Source organism: Rhodnius prolixus, unplaced genomic scaffold (genome assembly GCF_049639745.1).
Source record: "Rhodnius prolixus isolate KJV_2025 unplaced genomic scaffold, Rpr scaffold_28, whole genome shotgun sequence".
Taxonomy (NCBI): Eukaryota; Metazoa; Arthropoda; class Insecta; order Hemiptera; family Reduviidae; genus Rhodnius; species Rhodnius prolixus.
In genome coordinates, this window is record NW_027411618.1 from 351,101 (window position 1) to 372,084 (window position 20,984).

Here is a 20,984-nt window from a genome sequence, read left to right on the forward strand (position 1 = left end):
GAAAAAACCAAGGCCTGGAGAGCTTTACCCAAGAGTCGCTCTCCAGCATTAAGAGTCTGATTAATAGGACATTCCTCTGACTACAAAAATGTTATTTGTAACGCAAAGATCAAAAATAATAATAATTGAAGATTTTAAAACATGTAGTGTAATGTAATGGTTGTGGGTGAATCAGGATAAATTTGTTTTATCATCAAATAAAAGCAATCATCACATCATTTTAATGCACACAGTATGCAAGACTTCTTGACCTATGATTACGGTAAGAATATCTTGCCAGGATGTTGATCTAGTGATCCAGAGCGTGGCTTTGTAACTGGGAGATCCCCAGTTTGAATCCCGTGTATGCAGTCATTCTTAAAAAAAAAAACAATACTTTTTTTAATAAAATGTTTTCATACACAGGATTCAAACTGGGGATCTCCCAGTTACAAAGCCACGCTCTGGATCACTAGATCAACATCCTGGCAAGATATTCTTACCGTAATCATAGGTCAAGAAGTCTTGCATACTGGGTGCATTAAAATGATATGATGATTGCTTTTATTTGATGATAAAACAAATTTATCCTGATTCACCCACAACCATTACATTACACTTCATGTTTTAAAATCTTCAATTATTATTATTTATTTACTTTGCGTCACCAATAACAATTTTTTTGCAGTCAGAGGACCTCCCCAAAACGCGTGTATTTCTGGTGGAAAATTAATATTGAAAACCGTTCACGAATAGAAAAAATTGTAACTTTGATATTAAATATCTCAACAAATATTACGGTTATCGAAATGGGGTCAACGTCATTTTTCACAGTATTTCATGTAGTTTTCATAATCGTTGTCAAAACCAATGGTCCTTATGTAACCCTAATCAGGTTTTTTAGCCGTAACTCCGCCAAAAATAAAGATACAACATCGGGGGTGGAAAATTTGAAAACTAGACCCAGAAAAACATACTAGTTTACTTCGTGGGTTTTTTAGAAATTTTGCTTTCCTAAAAAGTTATTAGCGATTGGTGCGTTTTAAATGGAACACCCTGTATATCAACAACTCGTATAACTTTTATTTAAAATATTTAAAACGAAATTTCAATTTTGGTGGATAGATTTTCTGTTACGTGACATTTTTTTTTTTTGTTAATAATATACGGTCCTACCTTTTGTGCACTGTTAAGAGTGTTATAGAATAAGCTGTATGTAGCGGGTGGCTAAAGGAGATTTAGGAATTTTCGAACAATGGCCAGCAGCCATATTCAAGAGTAACCAATTTCCTTCATTCAGATGCAGTTACTCTTCATAGTCATCCGATTAGCCACTTTTCATATTCATAATGGTGTACTTAGTTTAGCCCGGTTTAGTAATTTAATTATAAGTAACTTAGTAATATTTTAAGTAACTTATTTCCAAGATCCTTTTCCAACTATTTTGTTCTTACGAGGGTCGTTTGAAAAGTCCGTGCAGAGTCAGACAGGTAGCACTACTGGCGCGTATCGAGGTTATGTTTAGTTAGTAGCATCTCTTGGAAGAACACACACCAAATTTCAGCCAGATCGGTCAATTTCTTTGTGTTTGGCATTCGTTTGAATCGAGGAAGTCGAGTGATTTTCAAAAAATGGACGAAAAAGAATTTCGTGTGTTGATTAAACACTACTTTATGAAAGGCAAAACGCCTCAGGAGACTAAAGAGAAGCTTGATAAACATTATGGTGACTCTGCACCTTCGATTAGAACAGTTTATAAATGGTTTCAAAATTTTCGGAGTGGCCATTTGGGCACAAGTGACGCTGAACGTTCTGGACGCCCTGTTGAGGTTACTACTCCAGAAATCATTGATAAAATCCATGATATGGTGATGGATTACAGAAGAGTGAAGGTGCGTGAGATTGCTAGTGCTGTGGGCATCTCGAATAACGGGTACATAATATTTTGCATCAACATTTGGACATGACAAAGCTATCCGCAAGATGGGTGCCGCGATTGCTCACGCTTGACCAAAAACGAAATCGTGTGAAGTGTTGCAAGGACGGTTTGCAGCTGTTCCAGAAGAATCCGCAGGACTTTAAGCGTCGTTTCGTCACTGTGGTTGAAACATGGATACATCACTACACTCCTGAGACCAAAGAACAATCTAAACAATGGGTTACCAAGGGGGAATCTGCGCCAAAAAAGGCGAAGACCGTTCCTTCGGCCGGAAAGATTATGGCGACTGTCTTTTGGGATTCGCAAGGAATAATCCTCATCGACTATCTGGAAAAGGGTAAAACTATTACAGGTGCATATTATTCATCGTTATTGGACCGTTTGAAAACCGAGCTGCAAGAAAAACGCCCACGATTGGCCCACAAAAAAGTCCTTTTCCATCACGACAACGCACCAGCTCACACCTCAGCAGTTGTGGTCGCAAAATTAATGGAAATAGGGTTCCAACTCGTTTCACATCCCCCCTATTCTCCAGACTTGGCTCCCTCGGACTACTATTTGTTCCCCAATATGAAGAAATGGCTGGCGGGAAAAAGATTTTATTCAAACGAGGAGGTGATTGCAGAAACGAATGGCTATTTTTCAGACTTGGACAAATCCTATTATTCGGAAGGGATCAACAAACTAGAGCAGCGTTGGACGAAGTGTATAAGCCTAAAAGGAGACTATGTTGAAAAATAAAAAAGGTTTACCTCAAAAAATTAAGTAGTTTTTATTTTTGCACGGACTTTTCAAACGACCCGCGTATGTATTATTCGATTGGTTTGTAGATAAAACTACTAGAAAGTGTCTATGGAAAGAACTATAGACTGTTCGACTGGTCAATAACTTTTACCTCTCCACTAGAAGCACACGATCGTTTTGCTATCATTACTGTCGTTCGCTTCTTGTACGTAGCTTTCAACTGCCTTCTGTGTAGTCCCTACAATGGACATAATAATGAGTTTTAGTCACCCTGCAATAACTTAAATTTTGTTTTATTTTAGAGCTGTGCTAAGTTCAGTTCATCTTCAAATTTCATTTTAACTATTGACTTTTTTTTTGAAGGAATACGTATTGCGGTGCAGTCAATAAATTCACGAACAAATTTTGTTTCATCTCACCAACGTTTCGGCAAATATATTACCTTCTTCAGGGTCTGTACAAAAGAAATATTACACGAATATAGATACAAACTGAGTAAAATAGATAATATACAAGGTAACCAGAGTTATATGCTCCACCCACTTTTTTTTTTAAAAGGTACTTATAAGTACTTGAGCTCCTAAAAAAACAAATATTTTTTTAAATCGGTTAGATTTTTCAAAAGTTATAGTAATTTAAAATATGAAAAACAAATTTCAGTTTATTGTCAAAATTACGTTATTTTTTTTTTAAAGAATCTGTACAAACTGGGCACAATCAACGGATAGGCAAGCCAAAACTCTGGACTCCCACGCTCTGTTTGTAGCAGCACTTATGGTGGCAAAGTCAAGATCTAGGCAGGCTAGATATCCCCCACAAAAAATATTCCATTGGGGTTAAGTCCAGAGATCGAGGTGGCCATTAGATCGGACAATAAGTTCCTAAGCACTTTTCGTGGAAATTTCTGTCCAGGTAACCTCGAACCACTCTTGCATTATGTTCCGGGCAACCATCTTGTTGAAAATACCTCTCTAGTCGACGTTGTAGATGAACATCTTCAAGCAGAACTGGCAAAATGTCTCTTAAAAAAAAAATGTTAGATACCTTTCCACCAGTTAAGTTCTCTCTGTAGAAGTATGGGCCGATTAGTTCGATTTCCTAAAACTCCACACCAAACGTTTGTAGAAAAAACAACAACCTGAACGTTGAATAACTCTAGCCTGCCTAGATCTTGACTTTGCCCACTATAAGTGCCAGCTACAAGCAGAGAGTGGGAGTCCAGAGCTTTGGCTTGCCTATCCGTTGATGGGTGCCCAGTTTAACAGCTTCTTTAAAAAAAATAACGTAATTTTAACAATAAACTGAAATTTGTTTTTCATATTTTAAATTACTATAACTTTTGAAAAACCTAACCGATTTCAATAATTTTTTTTTTGTTTTTTTTAGGAGCTCAAATACTATAAAAATATGTAAAAAAAAAAAATATAACGTTCTATTTAAAAAAAAAAGTTGGATACTGTATCTCGAGATACAGGGGTTTAAAAAAATGGGTCAATCACTGAAAATAAACTAGACTAAAAATGATTAAATACGTGTTTTATATTTTTTCAAAATTTCTCGCCGTTTAAAAAAAAAAAGTGGGTGGAGCATATATAACTCTGGTCACCCTGAATAAAAATTTTAAATTTTTAAACTAACGCGACTGCAAGACTAATAAAGGTCGAATTTTCTTTACAGTTCAAATCGTTGCATGTTACACTCTAGATAAAGTTTAAAATTAAATGTTGCAGAATTGCTGTAAGAAAGTCTAGAATTTTTATTATAGAACTCACACTTGGTTAGTTTATTTCCGCTTTTGTAAAAGTTTATAAAAGCGGATGTGATGGTTGCCGAATTTGTTTTGGTTATCGTTTTTGTGGAAACCGGAAACGCTTTCATTTAACATAGAATAGAGAATGGTGATCATATTTCTTCAGTAAATTCGATTTCTTTGTCAATATCGGCCCATTTGTCTATGCTATAGCAATTGAAAAGATGTATTTCCATGCATATACATGTTGTCCCAAATTTGCAGTAAAATTTTAGTGCACTCTGGTTTTGTCAACAGTATCTCTTCAGGAATGTATTGATCAGACTTTGGTTTGGCTGGCAGTGTGACTGGCTCTCGGATGCAATCCAGACTGTGGTTGCTAATTATCTGCATTCACACATATTTTGGACTTTTTTTTTTTTGCTCCAGAATTCGATAATTATTATCCTTGGACAGTGGACACATTATTTTGCCAAATTTCATTACGTATATCACGCGGATTTTCTCAATACTCCATAATTTTTCCAAAGAATTTGATTTTTTTTTTTTCAAGAGGTTGTGGGGGGAGCTAGACAAATGCGCTTGGTGATTGTCCTAAAAAAAAACATGCATTATTTGTTGATATTGCCATCACTGTATTGTTCTGGTACTGTCACTAAAACATGTCTGAGGTTTTTGGCCGTCCATGACTTTTCTCACTGCACTGCTGAGCTCTGGGCAATGTTCTCTCGTTACAGATAGCAATGTACATCAGCAGACAGTTAGCTTTAAGCAGCTCCGCATGGAAATCCAGTACCGAGCTCATTTTTTTCCATGGTTAAGCATAAATTCGCTTTAATTGCTAGTGAAAGAAGAATTTGAATGTCAAGTAAAGGTGTAAGTCACCGATCAAGACGGCACAACAGGAAATAAAAACCTTCATTGCATTTAAAAAGAACACTGGTACTGATAGGGTAAAGTCGGGTGAGATGGCAACCATTTTATTTGGAGGGTGCCTGCAAAATTTTGGTTAGGGCTAGGCTTACTTTATTATAATTTTTTTGTAACCTCACACGCTCACAAACATAAGATAAGGTAAACATTTCAGAAAAAATGCTAAGGGAAACATTTTTTTATTCTTACAAAAAGAAAATAGCAGTTGGCCATCTATCCCCACTGGGTTGGGTGAGTTGGCCAACGCAACTTGGGAGAGATGGCCACATATTGTAAATGAAATTGCGCTAGTAAAACGTAAAAATAACAGAAAAAAATGAATGGTTACTTAATATTTACTTATTATTCTTCTTTTTAAATGCGCTTTTACTACAATTTTGGCAAGCGTATGCAAAAGAAGAGCAGTTTTCGTGGAACCACTTCCGGCATATTATGCGTTCCAACCAATCTTCTTTTTCTAGTCTTGCTGTAGCTTTCCCCATATCCTGTACATTCAGTTTCATCGATTTCTAAAATGGCATCACTTTTTCCTCTTCAAATTCGATTCCTGTTTCGTCCTATTGGAGGAATCAAAACCAAAAATTGAATTATGTATATATATTTTTTTTTTTTGTATTAGCATACATTAACCTTAATTTACACTTATTTGGAGCTCTATATTTTCTTTTTATGTTGTCAACTTCATTTCTTTTGCGAGTTTTACCAACACAAGCAGGAGCCCTGCTGATAGGGAATTTATTTACAGTATAACATAACAGTAGCACTGTAGATTGACTATAATATCTATTTTATATATAACAATCAAACTATTAATTACAGGTTAGAAAGAAAAACGTCATAAAAAATTTAAAAAAAAAGTGAGGCTAAAAAATTCAAATACTTTTTTTAAAAAATGCTCACACCAACTTACATCAATGATTTTGTTTATTTTATTTATTTATTTTTATTTTTAAATAAAAATCGTCGGTTTAAGTTCATTCTTCGATTAAAGTAATTGTTATTTTATGTAGTAGTCAAACGTTTATAATAATAGGTAATAATTATCTGGCTATATCGCAAATAATATAGTTTTCTTCAATTACAATCTCAATCTAGGTATTCATCCCACAATGTTGTATATATGTAATATAAAGTAAATAAGATATGCATATTTTTAGGGCAGCTAATTATTCCAGTATTTTACTATAAATAAAATTAGGGGGACTAAATTAAATTACAATTGAGAAATGAATAATTATTGTTGAATAATCTACTTGTTATTAACTGTGTGTTATTTGTGTTCACGAATATTTCGGTAAGACGAATTCAAGACTGAAATATTGTTTTAAATCCAATAATATTGATTCAAATTTAAACAGTAGCCGACTCTAACTTTGTCTTTTTCTACTTTAACATGCATGTATATGTGACTACTCAAAATAAAGGGCATATTAAAGATAAATCAGAAGAATAATTTGGAATAGAGTTAAAATAAAGTACCTATTTATACGAAGATATAATAAACATTTTATCACAATTATAACTATTATGAATGAAGTGGCCAGCATAAGGGTCTGTGACATCTAATAAATTTTAAAAAATATGAATGAAAAATAATGCAGTAAAATTACTTAAATATTAATGAAGAATTAATGAAATGTTGGGTGCTTGCTGATTTGTGTACCTTTTGGCGTTTAATCAACCCTTATACTTAACATTTTAAACTGTAAGTTTTTGTTAAAGAGATTTTTGTACCTTTTGGATAGATTTTCCTTTTTTTTTTGTCTATTTTGCAAAGTTACATATCTGCTTTACTGATTTTTTTAAAATTTGGAATAAGCAATTCTATCATTATAACCTGATAATTAAGTTGTTCAGTCGGAACCGTAACTACCACTGGAGAGATCTTTTCTAAAGAATGATTATAGTTGCGGTGCCCAAACCATCCTCAATAACAATTTTTTTTTTGAGAAAACGTTTTGAATAAAATAGGAAGGTATTAGTACGTAAATAGCAAAATTAAACTGCCATTTCAGTATTTCCTTTTCAGAGGAGTAAGAAAAATAAACTGCGAATACTCTTAGTTTTTCCTAAAAAACAAAGAGGCAAAGATTTTGATTCGAACGACAATTCATTGGTGTAAATCGGTTCACTCATTGATAATTTTAACGATTGCAATACTTTCTCTTAGTAGGTGTAAGAGCATGATGGCACTTCACAGCCACGTAGAGGAGCTTTAACCACTTCTTCCTGCTAAATTTTATCAAAATCGGACAAAGCGTTATAGAAATATTAGTATTAATAGTTTTAGAAAGGGCCTTACTTGGGTGGGGCAAACTCCCCTCCTTATGAGCACAGCGTCGAGACTTTTAAAGTGCAAATCTGTACAAAATTTCGATTCGAATGACACTTCATTCATGAAAATCGGTACACGTGTCGATAACTTGAAACGATTGCTATACTTCCCCTTAACAAGTGTAAGAGCAGATCATCCCTATATTGTTACGAAGGGGAGCCATAACCCTATCATCCTACCAAATTTTATCAAAATCGGGCCAAGATTTACAGAGTAATTAGTAATAATAATTTTGGAAGGGGCCTTACATTAAGGGGGCTAACTCCTCCCCCATTTGATGTACAGCGTCGAGACCACCAAAAGGCACATCTACATAAAATTCCAAATCGAATGACACCTCATTCATGAAAATCGGTTCACGCGTTTAGACGCTACGTTGTTTACAAAAAAGGTAACAACAAGAACAAGACCAATTTTTGAAAATGCCGTTTTTTCTCATGTTCAACAACTTTTTTTTCGAAATCTATAACATCTGGGTTGTTGCAAAAAATTACAGTTATAAAGAAGGATTTGCCCTATATTTTAAAGAAAATTTGGGAATTTTATCTTTTATAGAAAAAGAGAAAAAAATTGTCAAAGTTGGGAGTTTTTCAACTTTCTGCTTTTTCGTGCACTTTTTGACGATCAACCCTTATACAACTGTCCTACCGGACGAGTATATACAATTATAATACATTATGCTACTTTACAATACATATACATATCATAATATTTATGTATAATACCTAATATACAGGGTGGCCAGAGTTATATGCTCCACCCACTTTTTTTTTAAACGGCGGAAAATTTCGAAAAAATAAAAAACACGTATTTAATCATTTTTAGTCTAGTTTATTTTCAGTGATTGACCCATTTGTTTAAACCCCTGTATCTCGAGATACAGTATCCAACTTTTTTTTTTTAAATAGAACGTTATATTTTTTGTTGCATATTTTTATAGTAGTTAGGTTTTTCAAAAGTTATCTGTTTGTAGCAGCACTTATGGTGGTGAAGTCAAGATCTAGGCAGGTTACTAGAGTTATTCGACGTTCAAGTTGTTTTTTCTACAAACGTTTGGTGTGGAGTTATAGGAAATCAACTAATCGGCCTATACTTCTACAGAGAGAACTTAACTAACCGTTTTTTTAAGAGACATTTAGCCAGTTCTGCTTGAAGATATTCCTCTACAACGTCGGCTAGATATGTATTTTCAACAAGATGGTTGCCTGGCACATAATGCGAGAGTTATTCGAGGTTACCTGGACAGAAATTTCCATGAAAAGTGCTTAGGGACTCATTGTCCGATCTAATGGCCACCTCGATCTCCGGACTTAACCCCAATGGACTATTTTTTTTGTGGGGATATCTAAAAAATTGGCATTGAGTGTATGAATTTGTTTGATGGTAAATAGTCTTTAAAATGTAAGTTTCGAAGTCGTAGCGTCATCTTCAGCATAAACGTCTATAAAAACCATATTTAGAAGTCTTGGTAAATTTAAAATTTCACCTTTGATGATTTTATATTTTTAAAAAAAACTTATACTGAAGCAATTTACAGTTAGTAAAAATACCAAGTTTTGAAGAAAACTGAGTAGTTTCAGTAAGAGGTCGTTGGATGATGATTGTTCACGACATCTTTTATTTATGCGGAGAATGAATTTTGGAGATCAACAATTAAAACTTAGAATTTCGCTGCACAGGTTTTAAATCTATCACTTTCAATCTACACTATAAATCTATTGTTATTTCTCTTTAAAGTTAGACAGTCTGTTGGTCATTATTTATTACTAACAATAAAAGCCTTGTGTACTGGCAGTGTGTTGCTGGTACAACAAGCGACAAGATGGAATCATTTACTCAACACATACATCGTAACACACACCCACAAACACAAAGAAAACAATTAATTTGACGATAGGGTGAACCGTTATCACTGTGTAGGCTTTGCGGTAGTTGGTTATACCCCAGCAACATCTTGCTGACACTTGCACCCAACTTACCATCAGATAACTACAGCAGTTTCCAAGCTTTATAATTATGTAAGTTAGTCGGTTGATATGAAGAAGTAATCTTGCTGGTCTACATAGACTATAGTTTGCCACTGAGGATTCACTATTTTCGTACAGAATACACACTAAATCAGCCTTGTTGTTAGCTGTTCCCGTTACTAGCTCCAACAATACCTTATACAGAAAACTTCAAAGAATTTTTCAACTCTTGTAAGAGGCCAAAATGGCTCCTACGAAGTCTGAAAATTAAGTAATGAGACTGATTTTTCAAAAAAGATTTATTCAAAAAGAATTACAATTCTATATTGTCACCTTCAAAATAACTTCCTTCTGAAGCCACACACAGCGCTGGAGACGTTTCTTCCACTCCTCATAGCAGTGCTCGAACTCCGATACTGGAATAGCCTTCAGCTGGTCGGTTACAGCCGTTTGAATGTTTTCGACTGTCCCAAAATGAGTTCCCTTGAGGTGATTTTTCAACTTCGGGAAGAGAAAAAAGTCACAAGGACTCAAGTCAGGCGAATAAGGAGGCTGAGGAGCCAAAGGAATGTTTTTACTGGTCAAAAACTCGTTTATTGAAATTGCTGCATGACAAGGAGCATTATCGTGATGCAACATCCACTTGTTCTTGATGTTTGGTCTCACATGAATGACCCTTTTTCGAAGTTTTTCAAGAACCTCTCGGTAAAAGTGTTGATTGACCGTTTGACCTTGAGGTAGAAAAACTCTTTGATCTTTGACTTCGCCATCCTTGCTTTTTTGGGCCTTGGAGAGGTTGAAGTGTGGCCACTCCATGCTCTGGCGCTTGGTTTCTGGATCGTACTCAAACACCCAAGACTTGAATCCTTATGACTTTTTTCTCTTCCCGAAGTTGAAAAATCACCTTAAGGGAACTCATTTTGGGACAGTCGAAAACATTCAAACGGCTGTAACCGACCAGCTGAAGGCTATTCGAGTATCGGAGTTCGAGCACTGCTATGAGGAGTGGAAGAAACGTCTCCAGCGCTGTGTGGTTTCAGAAGGAAGTTATTTTGAAGGTGACAATATAGAATTGTAATTCTTTTTGAATAAAATTTTATTAAAAAATCAGTCTCATTACTTAATTTACAGACCTTGTACAACCACCCTATTATTAAAGACTGATAAAAGCGATATTTTATTTTTTTACAAAAAGCCTTTTTAGGTAGGCTCAATTTTATTGCTTAAAAGTGAATTACTCCAAAGCGTTGCACTATTAATTTGCTTGCACCCAATCTTCTCATAAAAAATGCCTATTATATTTTCTACTAAGAATGTTCCAAATCAATGTGATGAACTCATTTTTAAAAGATTTGATTTGGAAAAATATAAAAAAATGTTAAAAACCTGAAAACCTTACTTCATAAAATAAACTAATTGTCCGCAAATTTGGAAGTTTATTTACAAATTTAATTCACTTTAAATAAAAACTGTCCGTTAGTATCATCAAAACTGTCCGTTAGTATCATCAAAACTGTCGGTTAGTATCATCAAAACTGTCGGTTAGTATCATCAAAACTGTCCGTTAGTATCATCAAAACTGTCCGTTAGTATCTCTTTAACAAAAACTTACAGTTTAAAATGTTAAGTATAAGGGTTGATTAAACGCCAAAAGGTACACAAATCAGCAAGAACCCAACATTTCATTAATTCTTCATTAATATTTAAGTAATTTTACTGCATTATTTTTCATTAATATTTTTTAGAATTTATTAGATGTCACAGACCCTTATGCTGGCCATTTTCGTCTACAAAATATATGTTCAAGTAGCACTGTAGATTGACTGCAATATCTAGTTATTTATAATAATCAAACTGTTAATTACAGGTTAAAAAGAAAAACGTTATAAAAAAAAAAAATTATGAGGATAAAAAATTCAAAACTTTTTTTTATAAAAAAAAATGTAATACTATGTAATATAAAATAAATAAGATATGTATATTTTTAGGACAGCTAATTATTCCAGGATTTTACTGTAGGTAAAATTAGGGGGACTAAATTAAATTACAATTGAGAAATGAATAATTGTTGTTGAATAATCTGCTTGTTATTAACTGTTATTTGTGCTCAAGAATATTTCGGTAAGACGAATTCAAGACAGTAGCCTACTCTAACTTTGTCTTTTTCTACTTTAACATGCATGTACGTATGTGTGATTTATCATAATTATAACAAAAAAATATTATAAATGAAGTGGCCAGCATAAGGGTCTGTGACATCTAATAAATTTTAAAAAATATTAATGAAAAATAATGCAGTAAAATTACTTAAATATTAATGAAGAATTGATGAAATGTTGGGTGCTTGCTGATTTGTGTACCTTTTGGCGTTTAATCAACCCTTATACTTAACATTTTAAACTGTAAGTTTTTGTTAAAGAGATTTTTGTACCTTTTGGATAGATTTTCCTTTTTGTCTATTTTGCAAAGTTACATATCTGCTTTACAGATTTTTTTAAATTTGGAATAAGCAATTCTATCATTATAACCTGATAAGGTGGTAAGTCGGAACCGTAACTACCACTGGAGAGATCTTTTTAAAGAATGATTATAGTTGCGGTCCCCCAAACCATTCTCAATAACAACTTTTTTTAAAAAAGCGTTTTGAATAACATAGGTATTTGTACGTAAATAGCAAAATTAAACTGCGATTTCAGTACTTCCTTTTAAGAGGAGTAAGAAAAATAAACTGCGATTGCAGTACTTCTAGGCAAAGAGGCAAAGATTTTTTAATCTAACGACAATTCATTGATTTCAATCGGTTCACTCATTGATAATTTAAACGATTGCAGTACTTCCTCTTAGTAGGTGCAAGAGCATAGCAACGTAGACGAGCTTTAACCACTTATTCGAGCTGAATTTTATCAAAATCGGACTAAGCGTTATAGAAATATTGGTAATAATAGTTTTAGAAAGGGCCTTATTTGGGTGGGGCGAACTCCCCTCCTTATGAGGCACGGCGTCGAGACTTTTAAAGTGCAATTGTGTACAATATTTCGATTCGAATGACACTTCATTCATGAAAATCGGTTCACGTGTCGATAATTTGCAACGATTGCTATACTTCCCCTTAACAAGTGTAAGAGCTGATCGCCGCTTTAATGTTACGTAGGGGAGCCCTAACCCTATCATCCTACCAAATTTTAACAAAATCGGGCCAAGATTTACAGAGTAATTAGTAATAATAATTTTGGAGGGGGCCTTACATAAAGGGGGCTAACTCCTCTCCCATTCGATGTACAGCGTCGAGACCCCCAAAAGGCACATCTACATAAAATTCCGAATCGAATGACACCTCATTCCTGAAAATCGGTTCGCGCGTTTAGGCGCTACATTGTTTACAAAAAAGGTAACAAGAACAACAACAAGAAGAACAAGAACAAGAACATTTTTTGAAAAAGCCGTTTTTGATCATTTTCAGCATCTTTTTTCTCAAAATCTATCAGATCTAGGTTGGTGCAAAAAAATTGCAGTTATAAAGGAGGGTTTGCCCTTTATTTTAAAGAAAATTTGGGAATTTTATCTTTTATAGAAAAAGAGAAAAAAATTGACAAAGTTGGGTGTTTTTCAACGTTACGCTTTTTCGTACAGTTTTTGACGATCAACCCTTATACAACTGTCCTACCGGACGAGTATATACAATTATCAAAACTGTCCGTTAGTATCATCAAAACTGTCCGTTAGTATCATCAAAACTGTCGGTTAGTATCATCAAAACTGTCAGTTAGTATCATCAAAACTGTCAGTTAGTATCATCAAAACTGTCCGTTAGTATCATCAAAACTATCCGTTAGTATCATCAAAACTGTCCGTTAGTATCATCAAAACTGTCCGTTAGTATCATCAAAACTGTCCGTTAGTATTATCAAAACTGTCCGTTAGTATCATCAAAACTGTCCGTTAGTATCATCAAAACTGTCCGTTAGTATCATCAAAACTGTCCGTTAGTATCATCAAAACTGTCCGTTAGTATCATCAAAACTGTCCGTTAGTATCATCAAAACTATCCGTTAGTATCATCAAAACTGTCCGTTAGTATCATCAAAACTATCCGTTAGTATCATCAAAACTGTCCGTTAGTATCATCAAAACTGTCCGTTAGTATCATCAAAACTATCCGTTAGTATCATCAAAACTGTCCGTTAGTATCATCAAAACCGTCCGTTAGTATCTTCAAAATACTGCAAGAAAAAGCGTAAAGCTGAAAAACACCTAATTTTTGCCCCTTTCTTATTTATTATTACGCATGAACTGAGGGCATACATTATACTAAATGTAAAGCTGCTAGGGGATGAATGGCTGCCCTAATCTTCCCCAAAAGTGTCTTTATACAAATTTCATAAGAAAATGTTTCAAATAATGTAGTATTTATATAAAAAGACCAGTTTTTAAAATGATTAATGGTTTTAAAAAAAAAAAATAAAGAAAGAAAAAACCTAATACCTTTCATCATACTCTATAAAACATGCTATTTTAGAAAGCATTTAGGAATCATTTAATCAGTTCGGGTACTGAAAGTGTCATAAACTGATCTTTCAAAAATCATTAAACATTGATAAGCATAAGTATATTACTAAAAAATTAAAGCTTTTGACTGAAATGCCAAAGAATTACCCTAGATCAGGGTTGGCCAACAAGTCGATCGCCAGGCCAGTTTTGGTCGATCGTCGATCGCTCGTCATCGTATCACCAAATGTAGCGAATAAAAAAAGTAATCGCCTATTTTTTTCAGGCGGGGCTTAACGTCTAACTACCAATTAGGTGTCGCGAACGGAGGCGACTAGCAAACATACTTTACTGTAAATTTCTTTTATTAACTATTAAATAAAATCCAAGGCCTAAGACCGGGAATCGAACCCAGTACCACAATACATATTAGCTTCGCAGGTCTCGCCTCTAATCCGCTCTGCTTCCGTGGCGCCCAATGTAGCGAATATATCTATTCTTGTTTCGGATCTACGAATCGGTACATTCATACTTGAAGCTAAACAACTTTCTGTCCTAACTGATTCCCATACTGAAGACTCATTATTAGGGAACGGATTCGTATGTATTTACATATTTTTTTCTAGGCAATTTACAGACGTTTTTCAACTAGAAGTATTCATACTGACACTTTTTAAGCCGTTTGAGTCTACTTTTATTTCACATATTTCCACATATTTGGATGTTATCGCATATTTATACATATTTGATTAAAATAAATAAATATTTATACATATTTAATCAAAATATGTACATATTTTTCATTTTGGGCATATTTTCATAATTGGGAGATGGTTGACAGGAACTGTGAACCACAGACTGTAGGGCTGTGAATCACAGTGGGTACAATGGTTATTGTAATTTATACAGAATGCTACTAAACAGTGACGGGCACTTGTTAGTTCTTTGAAGTTGTCTGACGTTGTCTGTTCTTTCAGCTCGTTCGTTGAAGTGTCCAATTCATTTCGTTCGGTCACTTAGTGTATTCTTTTTTGGGTGAAATGCCACGAACATCGGCCTCAAACAAACAACTGGTTGCTAAATATCTTCGCGAGTTTCCAGCAGAACTTTTTCGAAGTGATGGAGACATTTTGTACTGCACAGCTTGTGACAAGCGCGTTTCTTACTCTCAACGTTCCCAAGTCACCCAACATATTGCCACCGGATCGCACATAGAGAATAAAAACAGAAAGAAAGAGAGGACGTCCTATCAAGCCTTCCTTACATCTCCATCATCAAGTAAGTCTACTCTGAGTACAGATCTGTGTCGGGCTTTGGTTAGAGCAGATATCCCTTTCCACAAACTTAAAAATCCTCATTTCAAAGGATTCTTAGAGACCTATATTAGGAAAAAAATGCCTGACGATAGCGCTCTGAGGAAAAACTACCTGGAAGATATCTATAAAGATACACTAACCAGAATTCGAGAACATATCAAAGATGGACCGATTTGGGCGTCAATTGATGAAACCACTGACGTTGAGGGCAGGTATATTGCCAATGCAGTTATTGGAAAACTTGACAGTGATGCTGATGTGGATTCAAAGCCATTCCTTTTGAACTGTGAGGTTCTCGAAAAATACAATCATTCCACCATTTCACGATTTTCATAAAAAAAAAAGAAGTCCATTTTACTTAAATATTCCAGAAAATATTTTAAGAAAATCACGTATTTTCCACATAATTGACGAAAATAAATGCATATTTTAATTAAATATTTGGCATTTTTAAATACATAAAAATCCGTTCCTTAATTATAAGCATTAGAATGTCAGCTTATTGGTTTGTAAAAACAAAGCAAAAAATGGAATCCTTAAGCGTTAGTCTATTTTTTTTTTTTTAAGTTTAATTCTGCAAAGTAACCTGGCCAAAAACCTTATAATGAGAAGAAAATACAGCTACACAAACATTACTTGTGTTTTTCAATTTTAGGAACAAGTTGTTTGACTTAGAACCAACTTAAATTGTTAATATTTTCTTCGGTTAACCTTTGTAGTTTTTTTTTTTTTTAATTATGATTTTCCTTCAATGTATACAGCGAAATTATACTCAGGCTAAGATGAAACATTTTGTTGGTAGATAGATTTAAAAAGGAAAAATGGAATTTTAGGTGGATTTTGGTGTAATATTTTTCTTTAATAAAAACTTAATCTATTTCAAAAGTTGTAAACTCAATTAAAAGAAGTGGCACATTCGAAATTGATTTTTGTTAAGCAGATATTATGCATACATAAATAAATACCTATATACTGCGTAAAAATAAGTAAAGGTTAAGAGGAAAACATAACAATAAAACAACCTTATAAGACACATTGTCTCGTGTACAGAAAAACCTAACATTAGATGTACTCCTTTGTTAGATTTGGTATACGGTGCATTCTCATTAGGTATTTAAAAAAAAACAAATTTTGTATCAGCCGACTGGTATATTTTATTGCTATGAAGAAACGAACACCGAATTTGTAATACAGGGGAGCCACAATGTGCTAATTTGTATGGCAGCCATTTCGTACCCATGTACTTCAGTTGGGTGAACAATCTCTTCGTCAAAATCTAAACAATACAAATAGCAAAACTTTTAAAGTGCAAATCTGCACAAAATTTCAATTCGAATGATACTTCATTCATGAACTTGTCGATAATTTGAAACGATTGCTATACTTCCCCTAACAACAAGTGTAAGAGCAGATCGTCTCTTTAATGTTACTTAGGGGATCCTTAATATTTTCATCCTGCCAAATTTTATCAAAATCGGGCTATGATTTACAAAGTATTAGTAATAATAATTTTGGATGGGGCCTCACCTACATGGGGCTAACTTCTCTCCCTTTCAATGTACAGCGTCGTGACCCTCTAAAGGCACATCTAAATAAAATTACGAATCGAATGACACCTCATTCATGAAAATCGGTTCACGCGTTTAGGCGCTACGCAGTTTACAAAAAAAAGGTAACAAGACCAATTTTTGAAAATGCCGTTTTTTAAAATGTAAAACCGAACAGTTTTAAAATGTAGAAATATGTACTAGAAATAGATAAATACTATTAAATAACTATAACGTTTCAGACAGATTACCATTTTTAGCTAGAGTATTTTTTTTATTTATTTATTTTTTTTTTTTTGAAATCTGTCTGTGGCCATACATTTGCATCGGTTCGTTTTTTATTTTTATATCAATACAATCAAATATAGTTGAACTTAAAACTTGAACAAATAAACCAAAATTATTTATAAAGACTTCAAATTTGTATATCTCCTTTATAACTGTATTTTTTTCGCAACAACATAGATTAAATAGATTTCGAGAAAAAAGTTTGCTGAAAATGAACAACAACAGCATTTTCAAAAATTGGTCTTGTTCTTGTTCTTCTTGTCGTTTGTTACCTTTTTTGTAAACTGCGTAGCGCCTAAACGCGCAAACCGATTTTCATGAATGAGGTGTCATTCGATTCGTAATTTTATGTAGATGTGCATTTTAGGGGTCTCGATGCTGTACCTCAAATGGGAGAGGAGTTAGCTCCCTTTATGTAAGGCTCCCTCCAAAATTATTATTACTAATCTGTAAATCTTGTCCCGATTTTGATAAAATTTGGTAGGATGATAGGGTTAGGGCTCCCCTACGTAACATTAAAGCGACGATCTGCTCTTACACTTGTTAATAGGGGAAGTATAGCAATCGTTTCAAATTATCGACACGTTCATGAATGAAGTATCATTCGAATTGAAATTTTGTGCAGATTTGCACTTTAAACGTTTTGCTATTTGTATTGTTTAGATTTTGACGAAGAGATTGTTCACCCAACTGAAAGTACATGGGTACGAAATGGCTGCCATACAAATCAGCACATTGTGGGGTGAACAAGAAGGAGAGGTCCAAACTTCGGGAGGTGATTCACCAGCTAAAAATGTAACAAAAAATATTCTATTCACTTTGGCCCGATTCTCCATAGTGTCCAAGAAATATTTACTTATAAACGGTCATAACTTATCTATCCGTTATCCTACAACAAATCTGCTTATTCCAAACGAAAGAGCATTACGTAGTAATATGCAATGTAATGTGTGTAATACGTAGGCATTTCCAAATACAGCAGTGTTTTCGCTAATGCGTCAATTTTGACGTAACGTGAAGAAAGAAGTTAAAGGTTGTAGCCGGTGAATTCAGGGTTATTTGTTGCACATTGAAATCTATGTGAACAATGGAATCGTAAAATATTTTAGTATAGCGTGTGTTGGTTTTACGTACAACAGATGGCGATGATGTTTTTTTTTTAAAAAGCATGTTTTTACCTATCACTAAGGTAACATCTAATACGTAATAGGTATATAAAAACGCGACCTTATTCGAATGCAACGTTGTGTCCAAATTTCAAAGCAAACGGTGAAGAAATTTTGGAGATTTAAGATTTTGAACAAACGAACATTTACATTTTAAGATACAGACATAAATATACGCAACGGTAATCGTTTTCAATTACAAAATTTATTTTGTTAAAATTGAATCAATTTAAAAATTGAATTAATAATTTTTCTTATTAACAATAAAAATACAATAATATTCATTATGTACATCGTTATTATGAAAACGTCCGCTAGACCAATTAAACGTATGGCGCACATAAACCTTATCTGATAGCAAATGCTTAATCTGATTTCCCTGGAGCAATGTTTCAATTATAAGTTGAACATCTTTATTTGTGCAATAATGCACCGAGTTAAAAGAAAATCGATACAATCGTTATCGAAAGTAAAAAAGAAGCTAGAAAACAACTCTCTAAAGTGATACCTCCAGTGGAAATAGATTTATTCCCTAAGTTACTGTCAGTCCCCGTGGGGCTACTCAAACGTAATACGAAGTCTCAGCTTCGTATTTTTTCTTTAGTTCACTCAGACGAACTACTTAAGCCAGCAGATTCCAAAATGTGGGAACAACATATTTGTACGAAATTTTGTTCTCTTATACACTTAATTTTTCTCAGTTATAAGCTATAGTTCTTTTGTGTACAGATCCATAAATTTAGAAGATTTAAAGTGTTGAAAATGTTTTGGGTCATGACATCCTACAGGATTGCTCCCGCTCTATAACTCCCACTGTGAACAACATATTTGTACGAAATTTTGTTCTCTTATACACTTAATTTTTCTCAGTTATAAGCTACAGTTCTTTTGTGTACAGATCCATAAATTTAGAAGATTTAAAGTGTTGAAAATGTTTTGGGTCATGACATCCTACAGGATTGCTCCCGCTCTATAACTCCCACTGTGAACAACATATTTGTACGAAATTTTGTTCCCATATACACTTCGTTTTTCTCAGTTATAAGCTACAGTTCTTTTGTGTACAGATCCATAAATTTAAAAGATATAAAGTGTTGAAAATGTTTTGGGTCATGACATCCTACAGGATTGCTCCCGCTCTATTACTCCCACTGTAAACAACATATTTGTACGAAATTTTGTTCCCATATACACTTCGTTTTTCTCAGTTATAAGCTACAGTTCTTTTGTGTACAGATCCATAAATTTAAAAGATATAAAGTGTTGAAAATGTTTTGGGTCATGACATCCTACAGGATTGCTCCCGCTCTATAACTCCCACTGTGAACAACATATTTGTACGAAATTTTGTTCCCATATACACTTCGTTTTTCTCAGTTATAAGCTATAGTTCTTTTGTGTACGGATCCATAAATTTAAAAGATATAAAGTGTTGAACATTTTTTGGGTCATGACATCCTGTAGAATTACGCCCGCTCTATAACTCCCACTGTGAGCAACATATTTGTACGAAATTTTGTTCCCTTATACACTTCGTTTTTCTCAGTTATAAGCTATAGTTCTTTTGTGTACGGATCCATAAATTTAAAAGATATAAAGTGCTGAAAATGTTTTGGGTCATGACATCCTGTAGAATTACGCCCGCTCTATAACTCCCACTGTGAACAACATACTCGTATGAAATTTTGTTCTTTTATACTCTTTGTTTTTGTCAGTTATAAGCTATAGTTCTTTTGTGTACAGATCCTTAAATTTAGAAGATATGAAGGGTTGACAATTTTTTGGGTCATGACATCCTGTAGAATTGCGCCTGCACTATAACTCCCACTGTGAACAACATATTTGTACGAAATTTTGTTCCCTTATACACTTCGTTTTTCTCAGTTATAAGCTATAGTTCTTTTGTGTACGGATCCATAAATTTAAAAGATATAAAGTGTTGAAAATGTTTTTGGTCATGACATCCTACAGGATTGCTCCCGCTCTATAACTCCCACTGTGAACAACATATTTGTACGAAATTTTGTTCCCTTATAGACTTCGTTTTTCTCAGTTATAAGCTATAGTTCTTTTGTGTACGGATCCATAAATTTAAAAGATATAAAGTGTTGAAAATGTTTTTGGTCATGACATCCTACAGGATTGCTCCCGCTCTATAACTCCCACTGTGAACAACATATTTGTACGAAATTTTGTTCCCTTATAGACTTCGTTTTTCTCAGTTATAAGCTATAGTTCTTTTGTGTACGGATCCATAAATTTAAAAGATATAAAGGGTAGAAAATTTTTTGGGTCATGACATCCTTCAGGATTGCTTCCGCTCTATAACTCCCACTGTGAACAACATATTTGTACGAAATTTTGTTCCCATATACACTTCGTTTTTCTCAGTTATAAGCTACAGTTCTTTTGTGTACAGATCCATAAATTTAAAAGATATAAAGTGTTGAAAATGTTTTGGGTCATGACATCCTGTAGAATTACGCCCGCTCTATAACTCCCACTGTGAACAATATAATTGTACGAAATTTTGTT